Raw genomic sequence first — 17,734 nt, 5'->3', positions numbered from 1 at the left:
TTGGGATAGTTCTTCCTGTCTTTTTCGGTATCCTTTTTCCGGCAGCCAATAACTCACTTTGTCTTTTTTTTTTTTTTAGTTTTGTTTTCAATACGAACACGAGTTTAAATTGCTACTGATATTCGTTTTTATTTTCAGCTCGGAATATTTATTTTTATCGGCTTACACGTTGATATTGAGAATACTCCAATGTGTATGCTGCGAAAAAAAAAGTATTTAATAATAAAAAAAAAATATTAATAAACAGTGTTAGGTACTGTAAATTTGAAAACTTGCCTTGAGTTTCACTGCAAAGTATTTGGCAATCTCCTCTTGTCGATCACAACTCACCTTTTTGTTTCTTTGACATTTTAGAAAATGTATTTAAGATAAGGTAAGAATTTTCAAAGCTGGAAAAATAGATAGATTATTATAAATAATCCTAGGGCAGAAAATAGAAAGGATCGATATCTGGAAAAAAACAGTAAAAACAAAACAAGTGCAGCGTCGAGTGGCAAAGTAAAACGTCGTCTTTTGTGTGCTTTCTTCGGAATTAAATGTCACCTCGTCTTTCTGCCGACAAAGTCCCGGACGTCCTTTCCCACTGCACACCCGGAGTTTTTTTTTTTTTTTTGTGACTTTTACCCTCATCATCGCTATCACGTTTCTGCGCCCGGCCATCCAAGACTCTTAGCCCAACACACCCTTTATTCAAATTCTGATTTGGATTAATGTTAGGTCACCGTGTTTGATCACCAGAAGATTATTCGGGGTCGAACACATAGTTCTTACGCAAAAAAAGACTGGTAAAAAAGATTTCAAGGGTCCAAGCGTCAAAATGACAATTTCAGTGAATTCAGAATAGTGACCTTTTTGCCCCTAACTTATAAATTTGGGTATTAAACTTCACAAAATGATAATATCGCACAAGATAATGATACTGCCAGCCAAATGATGCCTATTCGGTATATCTAGCTCTAATAGGAGCGAAGTTACCGCGGGTCAAAGTCACCTAGGTATCCTTCAATTCGATGATGTTACTAAAATTATATTTTTTTTTGTATTTGCTTACTATTTAACGTGTTAGGCGCATTTTTTGGCACTAAACTAATAATTCTGACGCAAAACCACTAAAAAAAAATTGTTGAGGTTCAATTATAAAAAATCTCAAATTTCGTGAATTCGGAAAAATGACCTTTTTGCCCCTAGTTCCTAAATTTGGGTATCAAACTTTACAAAATGATAATATCGCAAAAGATAATAATACTGCAAACAAAAAAATTCCTATCCGGTGTATCTAGCATCAACAGGAGCAGAGTTACCACGGGTTAAAGCCACCAAGGTATCCTTCAATTATCTGATATCCTCAAAAGAGGGTTTTTTAGCTTTTAGGTTGCCACTAAAGGTGTCTGCTACATATTTAGCGCCCCTTACCGCGCTGTGGACGGTACAACCACAGCTCCTGGTTTCTGTTGATGAAGCTCCGTAACCAAATAGAGTAAATTACTAGAGTTAATGGAGTTAATTATTAACCCGCATAAATTTCGAGGAAAATCAATCGGGCAGAGCTAACTGGCGGCCTTACAAGTGTGTGGCAATAATTACAGTTGCGGACCGGGTAGTTTATGTTAACATACATTGGGCGGTGTCACGTTCTGGGATAGATTGACCTCCGTCGTATTTCTCAGCCAACGACAATCCTACTGCAGTAGAGTGATGTCCTAAGTGCCATTAGCTAATCAGGTTGCTTCGACAGCAACAATGCTGCCACTGATGATGATGATAATGATGATGATGATGATGATGATGATGATGATGATAATGATAATGTTAATGATGGGTGTTTCAATCTCCTGACGGGGAGTTAAAAATAATTAACATCGCCGTAGATCAACCGCCATCTTGTTAAGGTCTAGACAGCCTTTTTAGACTCTTGGAGGTCATGGTACACAGAAAATAAATAAAAAAAAAAAATTATTCGTATTTAAGTTTGCGGAGCTTTTAATCAGAACTCAGCACACTTCCCGGAACGACGGTACTCAACCCTACTTTCATACACACGGTGATGAAAACTCCGAGAGAACTTTGAGTCAAGTATTCAGTATACAGTGATAATAATAATAATAATGATAAAAACAACCCGTAGCTTTTGAGGACTACAAAATAAATAAATAAGACTCTTGGCTTTGTAGATGCAACATGAATTTAACGAACCTCGAATTTGAGTGACGAAAAAAATCTCTAATTTTTTTTTTTTTTTTTTTTTTTTTTTTCAACTAAATCAATAACGACTTATGACAACTCACCGGCACCTGCACACGTGCTACAGAGCTTGAATCAATGGCCATTAAACTGCTAACTCTGTTTCAATTGTCAAACCAGCTGCGCTCAATTAAATCCCGCTTTAAGTTATCGCCAAGTGACCATTTTGCCCCGTTTTTTTTTTTTTTTAACAGAAAAGAAATCCAGAATATTTTTTTTTTTTTTTGGAAAACATGGATCAATTTTGACGACATGGCACCCAATTAGTAAGCAACTAACAGTAATTATAATTTCCAAGTCAATGACATCTATAAAGTGTAGACGGTGAAGGACTTGACCCAAATTTACAAGCTATTACCGATGCAATAGTAATTAGCTTAATTGTCGCCGGTAGTGAGAACTTGAAGAGCAGAGTGCTGAATTAAGAGATAGATAAAGAAGCTTTTGTAAAACGAATTAGCACTCCACTAGATGGCTCTCAACTTACGAAAGAATAGAAAGAAGTCAAGGATCATTTGTGATGAAAATTAGTCCTTACGACTTATAAAATTACGGATTTTTGGTTGGAATTTGAAATTACAGGAAAGTAATCTATGTCTTAGAAAAACAATGTTGTAACACGTGTGTCAATTACGAGAGTAATTAATCCCGAGAAAGTAATTAAACTTTTCTCGGTAAATTTAAAGCGTCTTTGCAAGACTTTGAGGTGTCTCTGATCTAACGGGAAGCTTGATAGAAGACACAGAGAGTCTAGGGTGTGCCCACCACCCACTTTTACCCCAACTGGATACACTTGGGAGGTAATTTTTCATTGTGAGATTCGTTTGAGTTTCTAGCGGCTAGTCCCTTGTACCAGTAAAGATCCGGGTTCATCTTTCATTGTGTCTGATACAAAATTGGTGGATTCAATGCTTGAAGACTGGATTTAACCTGAGAGCTCAAAAGTTGGATAATGACCTTTTTACCCCTAGCTTTTAAACTTGGGTATCAAACTACAAAAAATGATAATATCGCAAAAGATAATGATACTGCCAACGAACTGATTCCTATCCGGTGTATCTAACTTCAATAGGAGCGAAGTTACCGCGGGTCAAAATCACCTAAGTATCCTTCAATTCGATGATGTTCCTGAAATTATATTTTTTTTTTGTATTTGCTTACTATTGAACGTGCTAGGCGTATTTTTTGGCACTAAACTAATAATTCTGACGCAAAACTACTAAAAAAAAAAATTGTTGAGGTTCAATTATAAAAAATCTCAAATTTCGTGAATTCAGAAAAATGACCTTTTTGCCCCTAGTTCCTAAATTTGGGTATCAAACTTTACAAAATGATAATATCGCAAAAGATAATGATACTGCCAACTAAATGATTCCTATCCGGTGTATCTAGATCCAATAGGAGCGAAGTTACCGCGGGTCATAATTACCAAGATATCCCTCAATTATCCAATAGTCTTGAAAAAAATTTTTTTTGCTTGTTGGTTGCCGCTAAAAGTTTCTAGAAACTTATATTTAACCATGTCCTTGAAAAAAGCATAACCGGTAGTTAGAGAAGTCACTATCATCACAACAAGCTATCCAGAACTGTTGTGCGGCAATTAGGAGCTAAGTTACAGTGGTTAGAATTTCGTCGCCTTGGGCGCCAGAAATGAGGATCAGAATTCCGGTAATTAGGTCATTAATTAAGTGACAAATTGATATGCAAATAGATAGTTTCGAAAACATGGAATTGAAGGGAGGAATGAACTGATCATGATAGGGGCTTGATTATCCAGGGTTATAGTCGTGGAATCTACAGCGAGTGTATTCCCAATAGTAACTCTTTCCGAATTCCCAGCCACAAAGTGGCTTTCGAGGTACTTGTGGTGAGGGCACGTCGGACCGGTTCCAAGGGTAACGCGCTAGCGCAAGATAAGCCGCTCTGATCGATAGTTACCGTGAAGGAGAACCGGCTCTTCCGACACCACACGACATTCAACATCCCTTAAATTACATCCCAACCCACCCAATCTCCCTATCAGTCTCGGGAATGGAGATGTATTAACCCCAAAATAACTACAATATTTACCGCTCCAATCGACCTACAATCCCCAGACGGTGAGGCTAGAAAGAGTTCGAATTAAAACAAAAAAAAAAAAAAAAAAAAACCGGCCCGGGATTCGAACCCGGCCCCTCTAATTTTGTTTTTGTTTTGGCTATAACTTGGGTTCTAATCGACCGATTTGATGCTGCGAAAGCTCAAAATGATCTGGATAAAACCCTCTAAAGGACTACTTCAGCAGATTTTGATTTTACGGCAGCACTCCGCAACGCTATCTAGCGGTGAATTAATAATTTAACTGAAAAAAGTAATTTGAATAAAAAATTGAAGCTTTTCTTTGTAGTTGGTAATTCTTGAAGTGATTCTGGAGCAGAATAAGTATATCTAATGGGAAGAGAGCCAGATTGGCCTTAAGGTAAAGTCATGACGACAAGTACTTTAATATTTTACAACAGGCTTTTCTCGATACTTATTTCTTTTTATCCTGCAGTAACATCTTTTTTATACTTTGGTTTTTTTTTTATCACATTTATTTCTTAAAGGACTGAACGTCACAGAAACACATTTGATCGGGAAATACGGTCACGTATAGATGGCGATAAAAAAAAAATCTTACCTTTTGGTACAGGTGTATCCAATTCAACTCTTTTCGTGTATCCTTATTAGTAATGAATATTAAAATACATACTTTGATGAAAAATGTCCAAAAATTTTTTTCCGATTTCTGCTATTCATTTTTAAATCGCCGTATCTTTGTTCTATGTCGATTGTTGATATCCTGACTTACCTAGGTTGATTTGTCAATTTTCAGACTTTTGAATAATAAAAAAAAAAAAATTTCCAAATTCTCCAATTTGGGCCCTAGTTGTCTTCGATTTAGTACTACGACTACCATTTCAAGGTCATTTGCTAAAATGGTGATAATTTCGGTTCGAATTGTCGCACAAAAAATCGTTTTCGTGCAATCTCTCCAAAATTTCACAAGGAATTCGATTCTCTGGGTCACTATACCCCTAAAATTAAAATTGATCCCCAAAAATCGGTTTTTTTCACAAAGCAATTTTGGTTGTTGAGCTGAAATTGAGAAATCGGGCAAAATATGACATCTACTTGATTAAAAATCATTTTAATCGACTTTTTTTATCTTAATTTATCATTTGAAAAGTAATAAGGGGTAATGTGGACCCCCTGAGTCGCTGTAAAATTTTTAAAACAGGTAAATTTGATCTAAAATCACGATTTTTACGATTTAAAGCGGAAATTTGAGTAGATTTCCTTATCAAGTGATAAAATTAACATTTAAAGGGAAAAGTGGGGTAAAGTGGTCTTCAGAATCCAATTTCAAGTTCGGCTATTTCTATAATTTGAAACCCGAAAGCTCATAGTCAAAGTTGGACGCATTATAACTTTGGCAATGTTGCTTTTATTTAATATATTTATAAAAAGTTTCGATCCCGGTCGCGATTCCATTCACGTTTTAAAAAAGTTTTAAGTGAAACGAATTATTGCCTTGGGACCTTCCTTTTCTATGATTGAAAAATCAACTCTACATAGATACAAAGATATAGCTTGGTAATCTTGTTATAAGACATCCATTAGAGCTTTACCCAACCGCAAATCCGAGGAAAGCTCAACCACCAGTCTTACATATAATTTTCCAGTGGTGCACTTCAGCTGCACCACCAACCACCATTTTTCTTCATTTAGTGCCAGTGGATCTCTTTCTTAAACAATGTACAGCGAAAGCTCAAATCTCTAGAGCTTTCGAGTTATCTTCAAAGACGGCTCCCCGGGGCCTACTTGAGCTTTTTTTTTTCTCGAGAAATATAAATTGATAATTCATAAAATTAAATATTGATGGATATTTTTTTAAAATCATCATTATGATAATCTTAATGGTATCATTACAAGAGACCGAGGGAATAAAAATTTAAATGAGCTTGTAAGGTACACTTGATCACGTGTTCTCGAGTGTTGTTGAGGTTTCTCCGAGCTTACGTTTAATTCTCATTTGCATCACATTTACATGCAATGTTATAACCGAAATTTCCAGTTATTGTTGACTTGAACCGAAAAAAAATTAAATTTTATCCAAATTTTATTGGCAATCTCTGATATCATTTCTGGATGGATTCCAAAAATATATAAAAAATCCAAGATATTAAAATGTCTGCTAAAACATCCTGGAAATATTTTTCATCAAAACACAAAGATTGAAATTATTTCAACGGATTAGAATTTTGTCGACATGTTTTTACAATATTTGCCGTAGGCGTTTTTACAGAAATTAATATGCATAAGAAAATCATTATTCATGAAAATTGATGCAAAATATATATTTTAAATGCATCAAAAAAAATTAGGAAAATGGTTGGCTCTAAAGGTTATCTCTTTAAAAAATTTTAAACTCAAAATTACATAAAAATTTTTAAAATAACACTTTTTTGGATTTTTTTGGATAACGATAACTCACGAACGAATCAACCGATTTTAATCGGCTTGGTGGCAATCAACGTGGTTTATTGATGTTAAGAGCTGATTTAATTTTGGAACTGATCGATGGAGTCATTTGAAAGTTATTCCAAAAAAACTACTTTTGGAAAAAATTTTTTTTTTTTAGTTTTTTTGATATTTCTCAAAATTTGGTAGTGCGAATCGATCCAAATTGTATTTAAAAGCTAAGTTTGGTCAAGCCCTTTCGAATGGCGCCAACTGCGATAAAATCGGTCAAGCCGTTCAAAAGTTATGAGAGGTTTACAAACGACCACACACACCACACACATAATTCCAGAAACATTTGGGAAAGCTTTCTAGGATCTCAAAACGTCCGTTAAAAACTTGATTTTCAAAAAACGGGGTAAAACGATTTTTACAATGTGTGTTAAATGATAACATTTCAATATTTTTAGAGAAAACACAAGGATTGCTGATTTATCAGTGGGCTCGATTCAGAACGGCAAATTCTGAATTTTCATACTATTGAAGCTTCTATAATTATGCTCTTGTTTGTGCATATGTAATGATATGAATGTATTACGTGCAGAAAGGGCGGATGGTGTGATGGTTAATAAATGAGCTTAACATTGAAATAGAATCGAATTAGTCCGTAAATAAGCGCCGAGCCACACGGGATTACTAAATCAACGATTGGTGCTCTCTTTCCGGATCATGATATCATGCAAAAGAACACTCATTACCTGTATAATTAGAGCTTTTTTACAATACGCCTCCAATTAGCGAAACGAAATTAATGTTTTCATCTCGTATAAAAATTCAAAGCGCAAGCTTGCAGTAAATTGAAGACCGTTTTGAATTCTGAGCTTTGGAAATGAAAGCTCAAACACCACAGAAGGCAACACGACCCGAGCTTGCAAGCTCTAGGCGCCATGAAAGCTCAGGTGGCCGAAATTGATTGAATTCACATCGGAAATGTCAATTTACAGAGAACGCCTCGAAAGCTCTTAATGGGCGGAGCTTTTGTTGAAAAGCTCATCAAGCTCCGAAACTACGGAAGTTTCAAGACTTCGGCAGCGCGTTCTGACGTAGATTGTACGTCTACCAGGCTTAGTGTAAGACTCTTCAGAAAGTGCTTCAACAGCTTTTGAAGACGAAGCTTTCGATGTTGTCTACTACTGTGTATACACACCTTCAAGATATATCAACCACTCCAAGTTGGCGGTCTCTTTAAAGGTGCGCTATCTTATATTGTTTGTGCGCTATCTTATGAGTTCACTTACCTCATCACAAACATCCTCATTTTATCAACAAAGTTGCTCTCTTCCATTAGCTAAAGCTTTAAGCTACGTTTCGATATCTGCTATTTCAAAGCACAGTCCTTTTATGACAAATCGGCTTTTTTATTCCTGTGTCTCAACTTTTTTTCACGAAATAGCCAGCGATTTGTCGAAAAAAGCTCCATAATTGATTCATTCATCCTTGAATATTAATGGAGCTTTTTTTTATCCATTCATTCTTTTCCAGATGAAATATCGATTCGCTGATTAACTTACGGATAATAAAATAAATAAAGCTCTATCTCTGCTGTGCTTTTAGTTTAGTCTGATCATTTCTCATCCAGAATATCGGTATCAAAAAATCGTTAATAAACAGAAAATCACTCTTCATCGTTACGGAATATTTTTTATTCGGATATATTTGATATACTAGTGGGTGGCTTAAAGCTCCCGCTTTAATCCTGGCACAATGACCTTCTATATTGTTAAAATTAATACAGTTCTTAATTCGACCAATTTTAAATCGATAACGAAGCTTTCACGCTCTAGCTTCACCATCATCTACAAATGCTCAACTTATCCCGTGCCGGTACAGTCGCAAGCTCTCGGTAACATAATCTTCAGCAGCATACAAAAAATTCACTTCGGAAACTCTAGCAGTAACACATTCCCGTTGATAACTTGTTGAGCTTGCAAGCTTATCCCAGGATTACGCCTTTGCCACCATGTTTTATGTTAATTATCTTAACAAATACCTTCCAAAGCTTTATTGAAAGTTGATAACTTGAGCTTTCTTGCATAAAAGGTTAGCGAAACTCTAAATTCTAAAATTCAATAAGCTTTCACGTCCAGCAAAGCTTTTTTTTCCAACTAACTTTTCGACGCTTTCCCTCCACAGAAGCCCGCAAGCTCACACATTTTCATACTACATACTCCCTCTACTTTCCAACCGCGTTGAGAAATCCCCGAGCTTGCAAGCTCTTGACGGAAAATCGGTCGATTATTCAGAGAGAAACAAACAAAAAATTTCTCAAAACTTAAAATTCTAAAATTCGTTAAGCTTTCACGCTCACTACAGTTTTTTTTCAAACTAACTTTATGACCCTTTCCCTCCACAAAAGCCCGCAAGCTCACACATTTTCACTCTCTATACCCCCTCTACTTCCCAATCGCGTCAAAAAATCTCCGAGCTTGCAAGTTCTTGATAGAAAATCGGTCCATTTACTCCCAAAGAAGTAAACAAAAACAATAGGAACCACTTAACGTTCAATAATGATGAAATTACCATCTCCAAAAGCTTTCGCCATGCATAATTACATTTAGTGCTTTCATCTGAGCTTTCCCACTCCTAAAAAACACTCAGTATATATGTCACATGGCCTGGGAAATATTAAAATTACTTTCAGCCACCATGTACCCTTTATATACTACATACTCTCTGATACATAATATGTACTATATAAAATAGAGAGTATAGACTACAGAATATAGAATATAGAGTATAGACTACATCGCAGCCTCTCTGCGTTAGGTTAGAGCATTTGTAATTACATTAGCAGTCTCCTGGGTCCATGTCATCCAGCATCCTTTGCTCCTTTGCTCCTTATCCGTTCTACTCATCTATTTCGTTATCCTGGAACCAATTCAATTTTAAAATTGATTGTTGATGCGCCTTTTATAAGTTATAAATTACCTTCAATTTACTTTATCCTTCACACTATTTTTAACTTCCCGCTAAGAAAATTTAAAATTTTCAAAAGTCGAGCTTTTAACAATTTGCGATATTATCAATTTCCAATTTTTTTCAGTTGCAAAAAAAAAAAAGCTCAAGCTATGCTTTTAATCATCACGAATCGCGAGCCTACGTCATATACACGACAGACAGTTGTCACGATTCGCGAATAATCCTGCAATCTTATGTTTTTTTTTTTTTTTTTTTTTTTTTTTTTTATGTGTCTAACTGCGAAACATTTTTATTTATTACGCTCGATGTAATAGTGTTTTGTCATGTTTTTTTGAATAATAAAAATTATTTGAATAATTGATCCTTTTTGCCGAGGTAGCGTGCGAGAATTTTTTTTTTTTTAAATAATTGATTTATTTTTCGTCATTTATTTATACAGGTCAATTTTAATTATTAAATTATTTATTTCATTTTTTTTGTCCAAAAAAAAAAATGTGTCAAATAGAAATACATTTTTTGTTTCATGAGAATAGGTTATATATTTAGATTTCACGGTGAATTTGTCACAAAAATAACTCGAGAATCAAAAGAACCCCGAATATAGCTGAAAAAAAAAAAAGTTCTACCATGTAAACTGTATTGTATTATGTAAAAGCTTCAAAGTCGCATTCTCGCTCGACGAGTTTCACTATCGTCCAATTATAAGTTGAAAAGCCGACGTTATTACCATCCAAGAGCTTGAGAGTGTTCGTCAAGCGTTAACGAGACGTAGATTTTTTATTATTCATTTTCTAATTTTCATTTTTTTATAATTTATTAATTGTTTTATTTTACATTTCCCTTTTCTGTCTTTTCTTCGCAATGAAAGACCAGAAATAATGGGATTGTCGATGAGCGTTAACGGGTTGTCAAAATCAGTTCGATGTCAATAAACGAACTGGCATTAGGAAAAAAAAAAAAAAAAAAACTCGAGAGTAAAATCGACACTTGTGTCTTCGTTACGAATGAAATGGCCGGTTATATAAGAAACTTCACGCCAATGAGCTTTTTCTGAGTTTATTTAACAAGCTAGAGTATATTCTGATGCCTTGTTAACTTAAAAAGATTGTAAAGGAACATCTACAGAAATTTATAAGCCTTAATTGTTGAAAATCGGTCGATAATATTCCGAATTCCAATTAATTTTCTGAAAAAAAAAATTTTTTTTACCCTGACCATCTTACCCCAGGATCGTTAGAATCGCCTGAAATTTTGTAGGGACCTAGGGACAGTTACCTGGAGTTAAATTACCAGGCCGCGTCAAAATCGGCCGAGTAGTTTCTGAGATCTCGCCATTTTTAAAATTAATATTGAACTTATGAGTCGCGAGTTCGAATCCCGGGCAATTTTTTTTTTTTTTTTTTTATTAATGAAATCGTCTCTAGCACTTTCGAGAAAAAAGAAAGGTAAATGATACTCGGTCAAGAAGGTTGATAAACTTTGTTAAAGTTTTTCAACAATTCGCGGCCGTGATTAACTGAAATGTAAGTTAAGAAAAGAAAAGTTGATGGTGGTAGGAAAGAATGGGCCATTGGAGTGTCCAGTTGGATTTAAGGTCTCTTATCGGAGCTTTTTTTCTCACTCCATTGTCCATTGTGAGAAAGTTGAATAGAATAAAGAGGTTAACTCATCAAACTTTAGGGTGAATTCAACGGACAGTTTATATCATTATCGTTTTGTTCTTTCGTGAAATGAATCTTCGGATCTTAGTAGAAGAGGAACAGCTTAGAAAACTTTTTAAGATACTAATAAAACGAGATAGAATTGAGAAAGGAGACGAAAGTGCATTAGCATCATTTGTAAAGTATCTTGGTAGTTATTTAATGTGAAACGAGCTAAGGCAGGACGAGGACTAAGGATATACTGAGTACATATTTAAAGAAAGTCTTGCGTGTCATCTGGGAAATGGAAAACTGCCGTAATTTTTTTTTTTTCATATACTTATAGTTTAAGTATATTTACCCTTATTTTCCGAGGTTGTTACATTTTTTTTTCTAGCTACAATATTACTTTTAAATCAGTTCAATATATAAACTTTAAGATAGTCCGGTAACGAGAATTTTGTTGACGGCTTTTATGTCTTTTCAAACTTACGGCTCATCGGTTTTTTCGGATAACTTTCCGAGATATATGATTGGATTTCGTCTAAAGTTTGACCGAGAGATGTTCCAATAGTTTCTTTTTTCATTTAAATTGGATATCCCGAAAATAACTTATTGATTTTTAGTTTTTTGCTATTTCAGGATCAAAAAAAATTTTTTTTCCAATTCTAACTGTCCTTAAAAAATAATCCAGAAAATTTCCTACCAATTGTTGCTTTAAATTATTTTTTTCCACCCATTACAACTCTAAAAATCAACATTTTCCAAAATCGATAGGGTCATCAAAAATCGATTTTTCAAATTTTGAGATTGAAAGGACCGTCGAATCTTTTGGACGCTCATGACATTTATACTACACCCTTAGACCTTTTGCGATCAGAAAAGAAAGTTCGAAAATTCCACCCCCTTCCAATTGTGCCACGTCTTTGAAAATTGCAACCCCCAAATTCACACTTTCACTACCAGGACCTGAAAATTTTGATAATTACGCTCAATTTGAGTTTTATATCCCTAAAAAATGATTGAAGACAGTCTTTTAAAGAAAATAAGTGGATAAATATCCCCTGACAGCAATTAATTAAGAAGGGACCAGTTCTTAGTCAGTTGTCCCATAGTCAGGTAATCCGGTCGTGCATCTAGACATGGGGCATATTATACTCCGTTTCTCGGGTTTGAATACCGGGTCTAGATAACCGCTTACTTCCGACTGTGTAAAGGTACTTCCCTTCGTGCACTCGCAAAATTCTAATTTCAGTCAAACTACCTTGTATCTCTTTATTTATCATTCTTAATATCCCCGTTTATCTATCGTTAAATCTATCTAAAAAATTCTGCTCCTCGTCATGGTGAGTCTAAGTATTAAATTTAGCTCTTTACTGACAACTATCTATTTTTTTCGCTCGATAGATAACCGAAAACGCCTTGGAGCTTTAAATCACCTGTTCTGTGATCTGGAAATAGAACCTTCTTTTGTTCTCTCTGTACGCTATATATAATATAAAATGTAACCGTTTCTTCTATAACCGTAATAGTATCATCCAAAAACTACACGAGAGCCATAATAATAAAATTAATTTACATCTAAATATTCATTTAAAATAGAGAAGTTTGAAATATCTGAAGAATCTGATTTACAGCTTTTGTTGAAGATCGTGGAACAACTCGAGGAATCATCGCACGTTAAATATCGCAAGCTTGAATTGCAGCTTAGTTGACCTAGATTGAGACTTCTTGGGTCGCGATTGCGTTCCGCTGATCAGAAACGAGCGCCAGCGCGCCGCGGAAAAAAGAAGCGAATTCACGAATTTGTGGATTTTGACTTTATTGGCTCTAAAGAGTAGGGAAAATTTTTTTTGGCGTTCTAAAGTATCTAGTCACCTAAGTCTACTTATTTCCGATGGTTTTCGATACTCACGAAGGTACCTGGGACAATTTGGAGCCAAGTTATGGTCCTATAAAGATGGTCAGGTATCCTTTGATTGAGTTAGATTACTACAGACGACAAAAATCGCGATAAAAGAATCAACTAATTGCTAAATTTGATAAATTTATTGGGTGTTAAATATAAATTAATATTTCAATAGAAAATTAATTAGCAATTTAATAAAAAATTTATTGAATTTTAACATAAAAGGCGGAGGATATTTACCTTTGAGATAAAATTTGCCAATAATGAAATTAATAATTCATAAGAGGATCCTTTTATATATGTTGAAAGGTAATTTTGGGATATAATAGGTATTGTTCGATATTGCATTCAACGAATAAAAGCTCTTTGATCTTATCTTAAGACCGTCTTACACTTAAATAATATACATAGCCGTCGATCCTATAGAAAATCGATCGAAAATTATTCGAGCCTTTTACTTTTATTCCACTTATATAATAGTCTTTGTTTTTTCAACCGTAGAAGATTTATGTCCAACTTACTCTTAAATATTCCCTTTTTGTTTTCTATATCGATTTTTTAACTTATTTTCAGCATCTACTACCTTGAAATACTCCTAGGAACTTAAAAACTAACTTTTGAATTTTCTATAAGCGAGAATCAACAGCGCCACTTTTCCACCTAGCGGTGATTTTTTGAACTAATCCCCAAAAATAACTCCATTTGTATTTTAAGGCATACCCAAGGTAGTTTTAAAGTTAAGATCGTGAGTAATGCATAAAATCAATCTCGTCCAATCAGGTTTGTGCAGAATGAAAATTTATGTAGCCTTTGACTTTGCTAAAAAAAAATGTGTTTATCCGAGGAACAGTGCTTGGAATATTTATCAATGATTGAAGAGGTTAAAACTGGAGGTATGCCAAAAAAATTTAACGCCCCCCAATGCAAAGTCTGCGACTGAGTTTTCTTGGATCTTATCGAAGGTTTAAATTTGTTAATGAATTGTTACATAAATTTCTACAAACTAGTAGTGAGATTTATTTGTGGTAACTGTTGGTAAAACGGATTTAAGGACATTTGCTATTGCTTTGTATTTGCTACCCAATTCGTGTAACTGTTATTGCGAGTACGTGGGTAGTGTGTTTAATTTAATTAGTCCGTATATTTTTTCTAAAATAAAATTTTTAATTTATAAATTAAGATGATATTAATCAAATTAAAAATAAGATAAGTTAAATTACAAAATCAAATGAAATAAATTATTTTCTCGAAGTTTATAATTACTTTATAGTAATTAGCTTTGACAATAATAATTCCTCTTGAATTAAAATAGTTTGGTAGGTATATAAACAAATGAAATTCGTGTAAGATAATACATTTGTGGAAACATTTGTGGACTGATTATCTGATTGCATCATGACGAAACTAGTTACGGAATGCCACAAAGTTATTTCCGTATCATGATATAAATCCAATCTTGTATCTATAAGTAACAATGTGTGTGAGTGTGTGTATGTGTGGGTGTGTGCATATAGTTGAGGAGAATTGAGCATAGAGTTGAATATACAATGTAGAATATACAATATACAATATAGAATACACATTGTACAATAATAATATATAAAGTAGAGTGTAGAGTGCATAAAGGTGAATTTATACCGCGCATGTTGAACAGAATGCGAATCAATCGAGTGTAATTGGCATAACATGGCACTTGTACTGACACATTTATGTATATTTATATATTCCTGTACCCGAGAGCGAAGTAACTCTCTTTTGTTGGGTTGATTGTAACGCTAGACAACGTCTTGTATCTCATATTACACGAGAGCGCTTTCTATATTTAATAACATTACTCTAATAAGCGTATTAATTTATGCAATTGTCGTGTTTTATGCACCACTCGAGTCTCACAGTCGCGATAATCCATCAAACTAACGAAAATAACGAATCTGATCCCAGGGCTCTTTTTCAAGATGGTGGAACTAAGCGAGGAATCATCGCACATTGAATATTAAAAGCTTGGATTGCAGCTTTAATAACCTAGTTTTAGATCCCTTAAGTAGCCATTGCGTTCCGCTAATCGGAAACGAGTACCAGCGCGCCGCGGAAAAAAGGGGCGAATTCACGAATTCACGGATTTTGTGTTTTTTGGCTCTGAAGGTTAGGGAAAATTTTTTTTAGGTTTCTAAAGTATCCAGTCATCTAAGTCTACTCATTTCCGATGGTTTTCTATGCTCATGAAGGTACCTGGGGCAATTTGGAGCCAAGTTATGGTCCTATAAAGATGGCCAGGTATCCTTCGATTAGATTAGATCACTTTTCAGCACGAAATTGATGAATTCTTTTTTAACTTTTTCCGTTTCTACCCTCACCTACTCGACAATTAACATCGATTTTGACACAGTAGTTAGCAAAGACTCAAAGCATACAGACAAAGTAAAAATGAAGGTAAAATTCTTGAAAAGTCGGATTACACGGTAGAATTCATTTTATTTGCTTAAACTAACGTACTCTTGTATTCCCGTAGTCTTTGTTTCACTTGTCCCTTTTTCTTTATCTCTCCTTCTCTCAGAAGTTTGTTTTACTTTCTTCATTTTTTACCAACGGAATATATACATAGATATATATATATATATATATATATATATATATATATATATATATATATATATATATATATATATATATTTTTTTTTTCTTTATTATTCTTATCGTAATATTTTTTTCAGACGAAAAAGTACGTCCATCCGTCGTGTTTTACTAAACACAAAGAGACTATTTCTGAAACTCTTTATCTTTTTTTTATTCTGTATGTTCTCTGTTACGCGTATTGTACAGTTTTATACCACCGCTTTACGAGCTTTTATTCACAGTCTTGATTTACGAATTAAATATTCTGTTTTAATTTTCATTTTTATTTTTTTATTTCAACTTAAACGTTACGGACACAATTCAAAGCGCTTAATCGCTTTTTTTGTTAATTAATTTACCGGGGCTGTTTTAATACTCGTTATCCTGTAAGCAAATTTAATATATATTTTCTTTGTTCCTATTCGACACTCTTTATTGAAAAAAAAAAAAAAAAAAAAATGAATTTAACATCTAAAAAATTTACAATATCTTAATAAACTAATTAGATAAATATAACAGAGTATATTTACATTTATTTATGTATCTACCGAGTAGATGATTAATTTTTATCACGCACTGTGCTCCGATCAGCGCACAAACGACTCGTTAGACTCGCATTCAAATTGAATCGTCGATAATGACAATTAGCGAGCAAACAGTTTTTTACCCTATTTGCGTTCATTCGTATAAAATTGCAACTCGACTCGTATTCGTACACACTCGTACTATATACTTTCCAATAAAAGAGCTAACGAATAAAATGCTCGGTATTTTTTTTACCTCATGAAAATTAATTTATCACACATGCACGTTAACTGAGACCGGACGACAAGCTGTGTAATTTATTTCGTCGCTTCCGTTGGAACGTAAAATTCTTAATCAGTTTCACCAATTAAATCCATTACCTATGGGTATTTTAACACTCTATTATCCCCGGTTCTTTGTCTACCAACTTTTTACAATTGTGCCAACATTTTTTTCCATTAACACAACAATTGGAAAGTATTTCCACCCATTTCTGATGATAATTTATTGCTAAAGGCTAATCTAATCCAATCGAAGGATATCTGGTCATCTTTATAGGGCCATAACTCCGCACCAAATTACCCCAGGTACCTTCATGAGTAACGAAAACTATCGGAAATGAGCAGACTTAGGTGACCAGATACTTCAGAACGCCAAAAAAAAATTTCCCTACCCTTTAGAGCCAAAAAACACAAAATCCGCGAATTCGTGAATTTGCCCTTTTTTTCCGCGGCGCGCTGTTACTCCTTTCTGATTAGTGGAACGCAATTGCAACTTAAGAGGTCTAAAACTAGGTCATTTAAGCTGCAATTTAAGCTATTAATATTCAACGTGCGATGATTCCTCGCTTAGTTCCACCATCTTGAAAAAAAAAGCTTTTGGGTGAGATTCGTTAGTTTCCGATTTTCTGTTATTAAATTTAGTTTCTCAGATTTGGAAGTAAATTTAGGAGAGAATGCATGGTTAGTAATCATTATAAATAATGTATATTATTCATAACCGCTAAAAGCTTTTCAAAAATACATATTTTACCGACCCTACCTTTTAATTTATAATTCATTATCTATTTTAATTTTAAAAGAAGTTATTTATAAAAAAAAAAAAATTTAATATTTAATAAGGCTTATTATTTAAGCTCATTTTCTTTTAAATAAAATAAAATTAAAAAATCTAACTATTCCTATACATGCATAAAGTTTGCGCATGCAATTAAAAATATAATGGCTCAATTATCGTAAGGGTGAATGAAACATAAGGAGTATATGTATATATATATATATATATTTTTTTTTTATCCCACGCATAAAATGTACTTGAGTTTCTACAGGGGTTAAAAATAAAAAAA

Source organism: Cotesia typhae, unplaced genomic scaffold (assembly GCF_013202065.1).
Source record: "Cotesia typhae breed Kobodo isofemale line unplaced genomic scaffold, CoteBio_Ctyphae scaffold_91, whole genome shotgun sequence".
NCBI lineage: Eukaryota > Metazoa > Arthropoda > Insecta > Hymenoptera > Braconidae > Cotesia > Cotesia typhae.
The sequence above is the reverse complement of the archived record's forward strand: the minus strand, read 5'-3'. Positions refer to the sequence as shown.